Source organism: Silene latifolia, chromosome 3, assembly GCF_048544455.1.
Source record: "Silene latifolia isolate original U9 population chromosome 3, ASM4854445v1, whole genome shotgun sequence".
NCBI lineage: Eukaryota > Viridiplantae > Streptophyta > Magnoliopsida > Caryophyllales > Caryophyllaceae > Silene > Silene latifolia.
Window position 1 is genome coordinate 100,301,208 of NC_133528.1, and position 13,930 is coordinate 100,315,137.

Here is a 13,930-nt window from a genome sequence, read left to right on the forward strand (position 1 = left end):
CTATGATACACAAGTACAAGTGGGTTGCCCATAACCCTCTTGACACCAAGTATGGATGGCTCACTAGTGAGGCTAGATCGTTTACTTTGCCTTCAAAGATTTGTCGTTTAAGCGTCCACCGGACCAATTATCTACTTCCCCTTTCAAAAGAGGCCGAGTACATTATCCGACAACAAAAGGGTGAACTTGAAATGCCCTCCTCTTCCATTGTCACACCACCTTACCCTTTCGAGTACCAAGAGTTCAAGCCCGATGGAGTTGAAGCAAGAAATGATTATTTGACTCTTCTCATGAAAACAATGCACAAGCAAGCCTTTGAAGATCGGAAAAATGCTTACTTGGCTCAATATCCACCCCTCCTACACTTAGCTAGGCAAGGACTACTTGATCCTTCATGTCCTTTGCCTAGTTGGGCGGATAGAGAACTCCTTTTTCCGAGTGCATCTAGGGTTGTTCCGGGTGACAATGAGGTTGTCGGTAATGAAGAAGTTGATGATAACATTGATGAGGAAGCAAGTGAAGAAGGAGAAGAGGATGATGAGCAAGATGATGAGCAAGGTGAAGAAGAAAGTGAAGAAGCAAATGAAGAGGGAAGTGGCAATGAGACCACTTCTAATGAGGAAAGTGATGATAGTGATGATATGATGGAAGATTAGCAAGCTTTGGAGGCTCCTACCCTCTCAAGGTTTGTCTATTTCTCTCTTTGTTTTAATTATTAATCTTGATCATTGTTGGAGTAGTCCTAGCACCATAGAGGACTCACACCTCGGTACCATTGAGGTGTTCTCATTTTATTGTTCCCACTTTCAAAATCCAAAATGACAAGTTCGTTTCATGCATTGCATAGTGTGTGCATGAACTACACCCATCCTTAAGACATTAGCAATAGTGTCTAACTCGGTTTGGGGAAGTTAACGCATACACAACGGGAGGTAATCTAAATTATCCTCTCCGTCATAAACAAAAAACCATGCATCATGTAGTGTAGATTAGTGTAGATTGCATTTAGTGTAGAAATCATGCATCATCCTTGCATAATTTCCCATCATTTTGGCCATTGAGGACAATGCCCATATTAGTGTGGGGATGGGGAATTCTAACTTAACTCTTTTTCAAAAATCCAAAAAAATTGAAAAATTTCGAAAATCCATAAAAATTTGAAAATTGAAAAGCCAAAAACATGTTTATTTCCTTTTGTAGTGTAGTCTTGTATATATTGTTTTGTATATATTGTGTTTGTTCTATCCTTGTTCACATTGATCGACTACGCCACATCCGAGACATGAGGATCATGAAGACCGCATGGTATGATCTTTCCAATCTCCTTTTTCCTCTCTATGTTAATGGCTATGTGGCTTTATTTTGATTGATGCGGTATAACAATGTGAACTTAGGACTTGCATTTAGATTATTTGGCATATTAGTTGATAGAATCACTTGTATTAGGATGTATATAATAGTTGCATCATAGCATGTAGTTGCATTTAGATAAAAAGTTTTGAAAAAATGCCTAATTAGGAACTTTGACAAGAGCAACTAAGCCATTACAAATACTTTTTCAACTTAAGACTTTGCCTACTAGAATGGTTGTAAAACACCCTAGATAGTGTCATACTAGTGTCTTTTGACCCAAGACCCAAAGCTTAGTCAAGGGTTTGCATGTGAGTCACCTATCCAACCCCGTGATGCGATGTGGACTTGGTTAACTTGTCTAGGTGACCTTGATTGACCTTGTGGTAAGGCAACCAAAAAATACTTTCTATCAATAAGTTTGAAGTGCTCATTTCGAAAGTTTTGTCATGTGGAAGTAATTTAATGCCAAGGAAACCTCAAATATTATGAATTGTTGAATGTTGAGAAATTTAATTGTTTTGATGGAGGCGTACCACTTCGATGTGCTTTGGAGAGGGATCCATTGAATTGGGCCCCCACACGGTTGTGAATTCGACCGCCCAGAGACAGAGTGACTATCACCCCGAAAAGCTATTGTCTAGAGGTTAACCGGTTGCCTAATAAGCGATTGGCGAAAGCAAAGGACACTAGCCCGGAAGGGACAAACCCCATCTTAAATTTTTGAAATGTGAAAGTTGAATGAGGTCAATTTTTGAATACTAGTCATATCCACCCGTTGTATATAACGATTTGAGCATTTCATTCACAAAAAGCCTTTTGTCAAGCCACTTTGTCGAGCTTGGGACGATCCATGACCTTTACTTTTGTAGAGAATTCGAGACTTGTCATGTCATATGCTACTAGCATCATAGGGATCATCATTCCACCACCATCCGATCGCCCTTGACAAAAGCATTTGGAAATTGAGGACGAAAGTAGTCTAGTTTAACACCATTTGGAGGTGATTTAGTGCCATCCTCTTAGCCTTAGTAATTTGTTGAACTAGTATTTGTGAAGGATTACATGCTCTTAAATTTGTTCCTCTTTAGTGCCTCCTCCGCTTGATGAGGAAGTGGCTATTCCTTTTGTAGATGCATCCATTATGTGATTTTGTGTGCTTAATGTTTGGATGTGTCGCCATTTTGGCAAGACCCACCTTGCCTTGCAAGAAGGCATCCTACCTCATGGTTGTCTTGTTGTGAGTTGAAGGGGCGGAGTGAGACCCGCTAATTGTCTCATATCGGCTATGTTATTAGATTTGTTTAAATAATGGTCCTAGTCTTTGTCACCTCTTTACTCGGGACGAGCAAAGGTTCGGTTTGGGGATATTTGATGTGACCATAATTAGCGCATATTTAGCCCCCTGATTAGCCTTGTTCCCATGCTTTTTAGTGCATATTTGGGTCATTTATTATCTTTAGTTCTTTGTTTTGCATATTCTTTGAGATTTTGATCCCTTAGTAGGAAAGGAGTAAGAATCTTGCATTTTCATGGCAAAACGAGACTAAATTGATCGAATCCAATGACCAAGCATCAAGGAGAGACAAGATTAGAAGGCCTTTGTACATATTATAGTAGATGAGCAATGCTGAGAAAGGATCCTTGAGTCCCCGAGGAAATCCCCAAGGATTTTATGAAGAAAAGGGAAGAAAAGAAGAAGAAATGTTGCTGAGGTACAATCCGTGCGGTTTCTCCACAATCCGCCCGTCCTCCACAAGCACAATCCGTGTGTTTTCCCTCAAAGACGCCCGGGTTAGCAGCCACCAGAATCCGCTCGGATTCTCTTAAAAATGCCCGTGTTCCACTGCCAGAATCCGCCCGTCCCGACTCCAAAACGCACGGATTCCAGTACAGCGCAATTTCGTCTTCTCCAAGCTACAAAGAAAGAAGCCCTTCCTTCGAAAAATACCGGCTCCTCCCTGCTCAATCTAAAAAAGTGTAATTACTAGTTTAGCCCTTAGTTAACCCTAATGCATCCCCCTAATTTCCACTATAAATACCCCATTAGTCTAATTAGAAGAGCATGTTCTTCTTATCAATTCTTAGAGTAGTTAATATCAATCAAATCTCTCTTTAGTTTTGTAATCAACAATTAATCAAGTTTTAATACAAGTTTTATTTCCTTAATCTCTCTTTTGTTCATCCTTTATTTTGGGTAATTGAAGATTATTTAGGTTATTATTGGGAGATTGACAACCTCTCAATCAAGCATCAAGTACTTCTTTTATCTTTGCTTTATTATTGGAATCATTAGTAGGTATAATCCTCTTAACCCCTTTTTAATTATTGTTAATTACTTTCATTTGTTCATCATGTTTCATTTTGTTGGTATGATTGACAACCTTGCTAGCATGATCAACATGATAATGAGTGAGTAGTCACCTAGCTAGGGTTAATGGGTGATTAGGGGAAGCCAACATGGGGAATGATTCATGCTTAAATTAATATGCTTTCATGTTTTATTTGCTTACTTGTTTTGATCTCAACTCATGCACATGTTATGTTTGATGAAATGCGAGCCTATGAATCCTTGCATTTTTTACCCATCACCTATCTTTTCAATGAGACTTGTAAGACATAAACCAACTCGAGTCTCATTAGACCATGCATGTTGTTGAGTAGGGAAGATTAAGTCGACTTGTAGGTGTTGTACAATCTAATCGATTCGGCTCCGGGACCCAAACTTTCCTAGGATTGTAAGATATAACCCAACTCAATCCATCACAACAATAATTGCTTGCTTATAATTTGAGAACATGTTTGTATGATCAATTCCCATGATTCCCCTATGACCCCATGACACCCTAGTGCTTTTTATCAATTGCTTACAACCCTTTTAATTCATCTTGCTTGTTTATTTCCATTGCTATTTTAGTTAGTGACCTTCTACATCAACCCAAATTGTGACACCCCTAAGACACCACTAGTTTCAATAGAAATCTCATCTCAATTCCCGTCCCTTGGGATCCGACCTTTACTTGCCTCTTTACTAATTGTAGAGTTGTTTGTGAAGTTATAAATTGTGTTTTGATTCGGACGTGACCCAACGACAACATCTATTCAATTGTGAACACGAAACGGACCGATCAACATGCCAGAGAGTTAAAGGGGAATAGCGACGACCACAAGGTAAGATTCAGTCTTTAGAGGTACCTGAGTGGAAGTGGGAATCCATTTCTATGGATTTTATCGTGGGTTTGCCAAAGAGTCAACAGGGTAACAACATGATATGGGTAATAGTGGATCGACTGACCAAGTCAGCTCATTTTGTGCCAATGAAAGATACATGGACTAAAGCATAATTAGCTATGGCCTACAGGAAGAATGTGCTTAAGTTACATGGAGTCCCTAAGGACATAGTGTCTGACAGAGATGCGAGATTTATCTCAAGGTTTTGGAAAGAGTTGCAGGAATCTTTGGGAACAACTTTGAAGATGAGTACAGACTTTTCATCCGCGACGATGACGGTCGGACCGAGAGAACAATCAAAACTCTTGAGGATATGTTACGAGCTTGTGTGATGGACTTTGGTGGTAGCTGGGAACAGAGGTTGGATTTGATAGAGTTTTCTTACAACAACAGCTATCACACTAGTATCGGCATGGCACCGTTTGAGGCTTTATATGGGAGGAGATGCAGGAGTCTGATTTGTTGGGACGACAGTGCTGAGGCAGTGGTTCTAGGACCAGAGATGGTACATGAGATGGTTGAACAAATTAAGATGATCAGGGAACGTATGCGAGCAGCTCAGGATAGGCAAAAGAGTTATGCAGATCTACATCGCCGGGATATAGAGTTTCAGGTTGGGGATAAGGTTCTTCTGAAAGTGTCTCCTATGCGTGGGGTTATGAGATTTGGGAAGAAAGGCAAGCTGAATCAGAAGTTCATTGGTCCTTATGAGATCTTAGAGCGAGTTGGGGAAGTTGCTTATCGTCTGGATTTGCCTGCTGCGTTAGAGAGAGTGCATAATGTGTTTCATGTATCGCAGCTGCGGAAGTATGTGAGTGACCCGTCACATGTGTTAGAGGCAGAGAGCTTAGAGCTAGATGAGTCTTTATCATATCTTGAGGTACCTAAGCGTGATTCTTGACCAGGAAGGTTAGGAAGACTAGGAGTGGTGAGACAGTTTTGCTTAAGATCCTTTGGTCTAACCACGAGACTGAGGAAGCTACATGGGAGGCAGAGGATATCATGAGAGAGCGCTACCCTTTCCTTTTTGATCAGGTATGTATGGTTACGGGGACGTAACCTTGTTTCTTTTAGGGGGGTAGGAGATGATCGCAAAGAGTTTTTTTTTAGTTTTATACCCTTTTTATGTTGTGTCGGCATGGTTGTTGTCATTGAGTCGGGTTGAGTTTGGGTTAGTAACATGTTTTATGTTGAGTTTTGTTTTGGTTGTTGAGTCGGGAATGCGTAGTGTGTGTCTTTGTTTTGTGGTGATTTGAACTTCGGGGACGAAGTTCTTTTTAAGGAGGGAAGACTGTAATACTACGTATTTATGAGTCTTGGGGTACTCTATCGAGTAGGCCTTACTCTGTCGAGTAAGGGCGTGTTGCGGAATAAAATAGTTTCTGACCTGTTGGGTACTCGATCGAGTAACGTGGGTACTTGATCGAGTAAGGGGGCACTCGATCGAGTACCTTAGCTACTCGATCGAGTAGCCGATTTCATTTACGGGGTTGTTTTCTCGGGTTTTGTTAATAATGCGATTAGAGTATATAATACTTCCGTCATTGTTCCTAAATCACTTTTCAAAACCTAATCACTGGGAGAAGAGAAAGCAAACTACGTCATTAGCTTTAATCGCATTGTTGGCAAATCCCGGAGCTTGGAAGGTCGGATTTCACCTTTCTTTACACCGTTGTGATCCTTGCGTCGAGGGTAAGACCTATATACCGTTTTTATGATGTTTCTTTAAAGTTGGTTAAACCCTAATTTGGGGATTGGGGGTTTATGTTGTTTGTATGCTTGGTAGTGATTATGTGTTTGTTTATTAGGAGGAGGATTCGTAGAGGAAGCTTTTTGATATCAGCTGTGAGATCGTCTGATTGTTGTGCTTTCCAGGTAGGGTTTCCCTACTCAGTATTACTTACATAATGTGTGGTGATTGTCTTTGTAGTTAGTGTGGTTGATTGATTGACGGTTGTGATTATACATTGTTGATAGATTCAGACGGTTGTTGATATTGTGATTGTGATTGTTTGTCTATGGTTCTCGAGATGCGTTCTCGGCTGAGTGGAGTCACTTGCGGGAGTGGCTTCACGCCCTAGTTTCGCCCTTCGTGGAACCCGCCACGGAAAGGGATGTGCACATTAATGGGACAGGGTTATCGCTCGGTATGATGAGCGGGGAGTTGGTGGGTGGGCAGTGCGGTCCCCCATCGATGTGGTCGGGTCCAAAGTGGACGATCGATGACGGAGATGGAGTGGAGTGGATGATTGTGTATGATTGTATGATTTGTATTGTTTCTTCATTCGTTGGTTATATAATTTATGTAAATAGTATCTTGACCCCGATTATTGTTTTAAAACCTGCGGTGATCCATTCGGGGATGGTGAGCAGATATTGAGCAGGTATGAGTTGAGTACTGGGATAGCTGGGATGTGCCACGACCTGATGATAGAAGTCTTCCGATGTAGCTTAGTAGTTTTCATAAACATCTCAGTTAAATCAGTAAACAGTCAGTTTGAGAATATGTATTTATACTTTTGGTTTTGGTTTTGAGATTGTAACCTTTCACTAAGTATTTCTATTTAAACGTTGTTTCATTATTGGTTATTTGATTATCATTGCCTCGGGTAACCGAGATGGTAACATCCTTATACCTGGGTGGTCCTGGTAAGGCACTTGGAGTATGGGGGTGTTACAAGGGTGATTCTATAAATATAAATATGAGGCATCCTTGAAACTTAGATATTAATCCAAATTTTTTTGATATAAAAGATTTAGTATGTTATATGTCCACATTGAAAAATAATGTAGGTGTTGTGAATATATTATGTATAAATAATAGAAATGTCCCATATTTATACATTTTCTATATTATATTAAAGTGATGTTTATAATTTTGATATAAAAACTTTATATTTCATTTGAAAAAAAAAGTATCGTATGAAAATTATATAATTATATTGTGACAAAAAAATGTTATCATTAGAGTGTATATTGTATTGTATTGTATTTTCTCATTATTAAATCGGGTTGATGTCAAAGTAGGTGCAAAAAAAATGGTGTACTTATTATGTTATTTGTCCTACATTGAAAAATAACGTAAGTGTGGTGAATATACTATGTATAAATATTAGAATTGTCCCACATCGGAAGATTACCATAAGACATAGTGCTCTTATGATTATAAATAGAAGTCATAACCCAAAATATTTTGATTCCCTTAAGTATTGTCAGAGATAACTCTTAAAAGAGTTTGTATTACTGTCTCTACAATAATGATTTCTAACCTTAGTTAATGTTTGGGAAATCTTTTAGTTATTATAATATATACTATGTATTTCTTATTTTATATTTAAGTGATGTTTCTAATTTTTATATAAAAACTTTTAAATTTCATTTGACAAAATAATGTCGGTAAAAAAATTATGAAAATAATATTATTAGATTCAGGGTAAGAAATGCTATCATTAGAGTATATATAGATTTCATATAATTTGCACATATTAAAGATAATGTATTTCATAGTATGTTATATCTCCCACATTGAAAAATAATATAGGTGTGATAAATATACTACATATAAAAAATAGAATTTTCCCACATCGAAATATAGCATAAGGTGGGTGATTCTATGAGCATCTTTGGAACTTAGGCATCAACCCAAAATCTTTTGAGTCGCTTAAGTATTGTCTTGGAGAGCTCTTAAAAGTTTATATCATTATATTTTCTACCTATAGATTTTATATGTCCATATTGAAAATAATGTAGGTGTGGTAAATATACTATGTTTAAATAATATAATTAGAACTGTGTTAAAAAATATTCTATCATTAAAGTATAAGTTCTTATCATTTGCACATATTTTAATTATGATAAAAAAATAGAAAACAAACGTCCATGGTAGCATGTGTAATCTATCAATGTTCAAGGTAACCATGAGAAATTTCCAATATTATAATGATATAGTTAATTAAATTTGCATTTAAAAGAGAAATTTCCATACCAATAAAACAATAAAGGGGGTATTATTTTTAATTGTTATTTTATTGTCACGCCATCAAACTTAACGTCCATTTAACAACCTTTACATTAGGGAGTACCATAGGAAAAAAAATGGAACCTCAAGGGTACCATAGACAGATTTTTAAAAGTAGGGGTAACATGAAAAATCTAACAAAATTAAGGGGTACCACGGGAAACAACGTACAAATATTAATGGAGAGTACTTGATCATATTATTAAATTTAAATATAATTATTAGATATAATGAGTAACAATTGTCTGTATTCGGTATTCGAGATCTGGTTGGATGTCGAACTAAGTGCAAAAAAGACGGTGTCATTGTGAGTATGTTATTTGTCCCACATTGAAAAATAATGCAGGTTGGATTAATATATATTACGTATAAATAATAGAATTGTCCCACATCAGAAAAAAAAATCCAATTTTTGTGAATATATTACTTATTAATAGTAGAATTGTCCCACATTGAAAGATTAGTATAAGGTGGGGTGATTATATGATTATAAATAAGAGTTAACTCACGTATATATTAATCTTTTATTTTTTTTAAAAGAGACATTTTAATAATATGTAAACAAATCATTAGACATATAATGTAAATATTAAATGCTTATAATGTTTTTTTTTTCCATTATAAATAAGCTAATTACCCCGTTGCAACGCACGTGCATTCAAACTAGTAACATAACAAATTTTAATAAATAGATGAAAAGTACTAACCCCCTATTCATCCCGTCAATATTGATGCCATCATGCCAACCCCAAATCCCTTCATTATTATTTCCTCACTCTCTATCCCATCCCTCATTATCTCACACCTGGCCTCTCAATCCACAGCGTCGATTAAGGTTGACAGCCACCACCTTCCACAGCGCACCACGACGGGCCACTGTACTTCTGAGCACCATCGTTTTTTCGTCTTTCCTCCTCGGGTTTGTACCCTAATTTTGTTCCTCATTTAGGGTATACTAATTATTTTATTTCTATTGAAAGTTTTGATATTTGAGTTTGAATTGTCATCTTTCTCTATCTTCTGTTGCTATTATTTTTTGGGTTTGTGTTTTGTGATTGATTGATTTGGGGATTAGGGTTGATGGGTGTTTGATTTGATTTAAGTAAAAGGGTGAAAAAGGGGGTATTCCATGGTTTATCGTAGATTCGCTTCTGATGTTGATGATGACGCTAAACTTAAGGACAAGCATTAGGCTCTTTTGCAAGATTATTTCGTCTTGCCATAGGTTTCTTCTTGATTCTTATTATTAGTATCTTCAATTCATCTTCTTTATTATTTGATTATATGTGATTACTGATGGAAATTCAGATGCTCAATTATGATTAGATTGCAAAAATTTTAGTGCGACTGATCTAGAATAGAGTTAGGTGATTATAGTGATTACCAACAACTTGTTGGAATTTCGAGTGTAAATATAATCAAGCTTAGTTGTTTTCCGCTCCTCTCGAATTGCTTTTATGTTGGCTAAATTTAGTTAGTAAAGTGTTTTCCTTCATTACGCTATCGGTCTTGGAAAAGTTGATGGATCATCTCTTGGTGATTGATAATTTGTGTGGTTTGGTGTAGGAATGTGTTTCCAAGAAGAGAAAGCTAAAGGAATAAAGGGAAAGGAAAATGACCCTTTACGATTAAATAAGGTAATCAACTCTTACACCAGTTCCTTTATCAGCAAGGTGCTCTCTTATCAGCAAGATGATTTGCATACCTTGATACTTTTCTTGATGAATGTTCCTCAAAGTTCTTTGATTGCAGATTTGTAGTGAACTGAAAAAAAACCTTCAATATAGTCATCATACTCCTATAAATGACTCTCACCTATTAGTCCTTTCCTACGTCTTATCATATTATAAGACATCAAGTTCTTTTTCCCTCTTTTTATAGGCTGAATCGGGACTAGAAGATGAGGCAGAATCTCAGATGGGATAACTTTAATTGGTTATTTTCCCCAGCTATTTGAGTAGTGTCATCCTTCCATAGTTTGTCTCACCTGTTATTAGACCAAAGAGGATTTTAACATCTGCATTTAGTGATGACTGATTATCCTTGGTTCAATCAGCTTGCAATGATGATGTGTGATAAATGCTTGGAGGATTCAACGGAGTTTTCAAACACACCCTTTAGGTAAACTGCTGATAAATTGGATTATCGAATGTTTATGGTGTAACGTGCTAAACCTTTCTGGAGCAACTGACTTTCTTTTTATCCCTTTTTGCATTTTCTAAGTAGTTGTGCTTCTATATTTTGGTTAAACCTTTTCTTAAGTAGGTGTGCTACTGATTATGCCTGGTTTAATCAGATATGTGATAAATGCTTGGAGGATACAACATATTTTGCACATGTTATTGCCATCTGAGCCGTATTTTATCTTTAGATGGTAACTTAGCTTTCACCAGTTCACATTTGTTATTTTGATCTTCATAAAGTACATTGATTTGTTATTTATTTATTTATTTATTTTCATTTCTGTAATGCCATCTAATGATTTGTACTTGCTTTTGATATTTCATAATTGTTTGCTAGTATTATAGAGGTAAGATTTCTCACAATATCTTGTGTTGTCCCTTCAGGTAGTATGTTTCAAGTTTGAGAGGCAGTCATTCCAGGTCAGATAGGTCTATCTTAGCTACTATTGGTAAGTAATATGCACTCTATGCATCTACTTGGTTTAATATTGTTCAGCCTATTATGGTATTGGGAGCTCTACCTCCAAATCAAGCTTGAACCAGCTCTTCCTGCGCAAATTATGTCACCATTTTTTTTTGTAGTATGGAGCATGTCCAGTAACCCGTTACCCGTCCTAGATCCCCTACTCTCCTTGTCCGTGGGCCTAAAATTCGCATTGTCCCAAGACTCCCAACCCAAGTCCTCTTTTGATCACTTTTTTGGCCTAAGATTTGCCATGAGTTGTACTGTTTTGATATTAAAGACGAGGTAAGCTAACATTTGGTAACAAACATGTATTTATTTGATTAGTTACAAATTTTTATTTTTCTGTACATGTTTTGTATTTGGTTGAGCAATGTCATCTCATTCATAGTGCAAGTCTGAAAGATATTAAACTTCTTGGCTTCTTGAACTAGAAGATGCCAAGGCTGTAATTATTGCTCTATTTGCTATCATGCTTCTGACAATTTTAAAAATGTTCTATAGAATGACTTTGGTCAGTTATGAGATACTGTCCGTACCATGCAATTCTAAACACAATTTAAATGCAGCTGATTTTCTTTAGAAATTAAACCTGAACTCCCGAAGCTGTAGTGTTGGAAATTTGTTCTGAACTGTAGCCAGAAACTCTGATAGTTGTAATGTTTGTGAGTGTTGTTTGAGGCTGGGGGTAACGCGGTGTACTTTCACTCAAGCTTTGCATATCTTTTTGTTTTCAGTGGTTGCTACTACTAGTAAAAATGGTTTGCTAATGCTGGTGTTTTTGGACCTAATTTCCCTTAAATTTCAGTATATGATACTGATCATATAGTCTCTTTGTATGATCAGTCTCTTTGTAGGTCTTATTCCCTTTTCCCTTTTCCATCATACAATCTAATTGAATATTTTGCATCAAACATCTAGAATACTTATCTTCTGATGGATGAACTATGAAGTTGATTTCAGAAAACTATCACGATTGTCTTTACTTATCTAATTGAATGTTTTGCTTGTTGTTATATGTTAGCTCTGTTCTGCGTTCATTGTTTGTCGCAGTATGGTTACCTGGCCTGTTCAGCCAACAAAAGAAGAGGGTGCCATGGCCTTATTACAAGTCACTTATATGAAAGCAACAATCAATCTTTTTGTGTGTTTAGTTACCTAGTCAATTTCAGCCCCTTGCCTGGTTTTAGTTTGTTGCTCAAGTGTTTTCTTGACCCTTGGACAGTTTCTGTTGTGTGTTATATCCCTGATTAGGCAAATTGATGCTATTGTTTTATATCTGTGATTGGGCAGGGTATTGCAGGAGTGGGAAAAATGAGCTTTTAATGTAGATAATTGGGCTTTTGAAGGAGAGAACTAAGTCATGACAAGCCATCTGGTACTCAGTAAGCCCCCATTTCTTTGAGTTATTAACTTTGTAATGAGTTTTTCGAGAAGCTAACCACTATAGAATAGGGTTTGGAGGCGAAATGTAACTCGGGAGAATAATTACATATATGAATTTTGACATAGTTCAAATTTAATGTTCTAACCGGAATCCTAGTGATCATTTGTAGGGAAACTTGAATTCAACGAGTCTCCTCTGAAGTTGTTTTGTATTTTATATGAAGGCTACGAGATCTCGTTTGTCCTCTAAATGTTTCTTTTCATGTGAAAGGTGCAATGTGAGCTGTTGGAGATGTCCGGAAATTGACATTGCAGGAGCTTTATAAATTAGTGAGTGCCCTATACAAGATGGTAGATTTCGTTATTATTGGGATTCATGAGTTGTGTTACTATAGCTAAGCTGGAGAATTAAATTTATTATTGTAATGTCAAAATTTTTAGTATGTTACGAAATAAGTAGAATTTGTTGCAATAACCAAATTTCATGTTAATGTGCTTTAGATTACTATCATTGCTTCAAGAAAATGGAGGTCCATGTCAGCTCAAGCAAGTTTTTTTATCCTTCATCCTTGTTATTTATAAAGGTATTATTGACTCCTTTTCTTGTTTTTAGATCAGCTTTTATTTATTCCATCATTATGTTTAACGTTGACTTAATATGAGGTTCACATATATCTATTCTCTTACAAGAGAAAGTGTGATATTATCCCTTAAGGAACTTGAAACATGAGGTTACATATCTATTCTCTTCCATTCATAAAGTTTCCTACTTGACCATTGCTCAGCGATTGAATAGTAGTCCTGTTTTAATTAACATTATTTTGAGAATAAGTAACACTTATACTATTGAGGAAGCATCAGCTGCCAGGGGTGTAAAATGGGTCATCTACTCATCTCTTCAACAACAAGCAGATGCTCAAGTTGTTTGTGCTGCAGATTCATGGGTTCCGATCGATGGTTGTAGCAGCAGCCACTTTATTCCCAAGTCTATCTCCCAATTTTAGTGCCCTTGTAATTAGTTTTGGAGTATTGTACTATGTAGTTTTATTTCTATTTGATGTATGACTTTAGAATATATTTAAATCATTTGTCTGTTTTTTTTTTTTGTAAAAAAAAAAAAAAAAAAAGCCTTTTTGCGGCGTTTTTTTCAAAAACCTCAAATAGACCATCTTATTTGCTGCGATTTTTTCAAAAAAACGCCACAAATAGCCATTTATTTGCGGCGTTTAAAAAACGCTGCAAATAACTTTGTTATTTGCGGCCCCCTCATTTGCTGCTATCCCAAAAACGCCGCAAATA

General features: G+C 36.6%; 1 long non-coding RNA gene across 2 annotated transcripts; it reads left to right on the top strand.

Moving 5' to 3' along the window:
- Positions 1 to 9,315: 9,315 nt before the first annotated feature.
- On the top strand, positions 9,316 to 13,728 carry LOC141647796 (uncharacterized). Of its 2 annotated transcripts, XR_012545845.1 has the most exons (9): positions 9,316 to 9,518; positions 10,166 to 10,236; positions 10,656 to 10,720; positions 11,167 to 11,231; positions 11,365 to 11,530; positions 12,539 to 12,630; positions 12,903 to 12,961; positions 13,133 to 13,215; positions 13,493 to 13,728. It is a non-coding gene; the product is annotated as an uncharacterized LOC141647796 (long non-coding RNA). The 2 variants fall into 2 exon arrangements; XR_012545846.1 differs by lacking the exon at positions 13,493 to 13,728 and having other exon boundaries at positions 12,539 to 12,623; positions 13,133 to 13,263.
- The last annotated feature ends 202 nt before the right edge of the window (positions 13,729 to 13,930 follow it).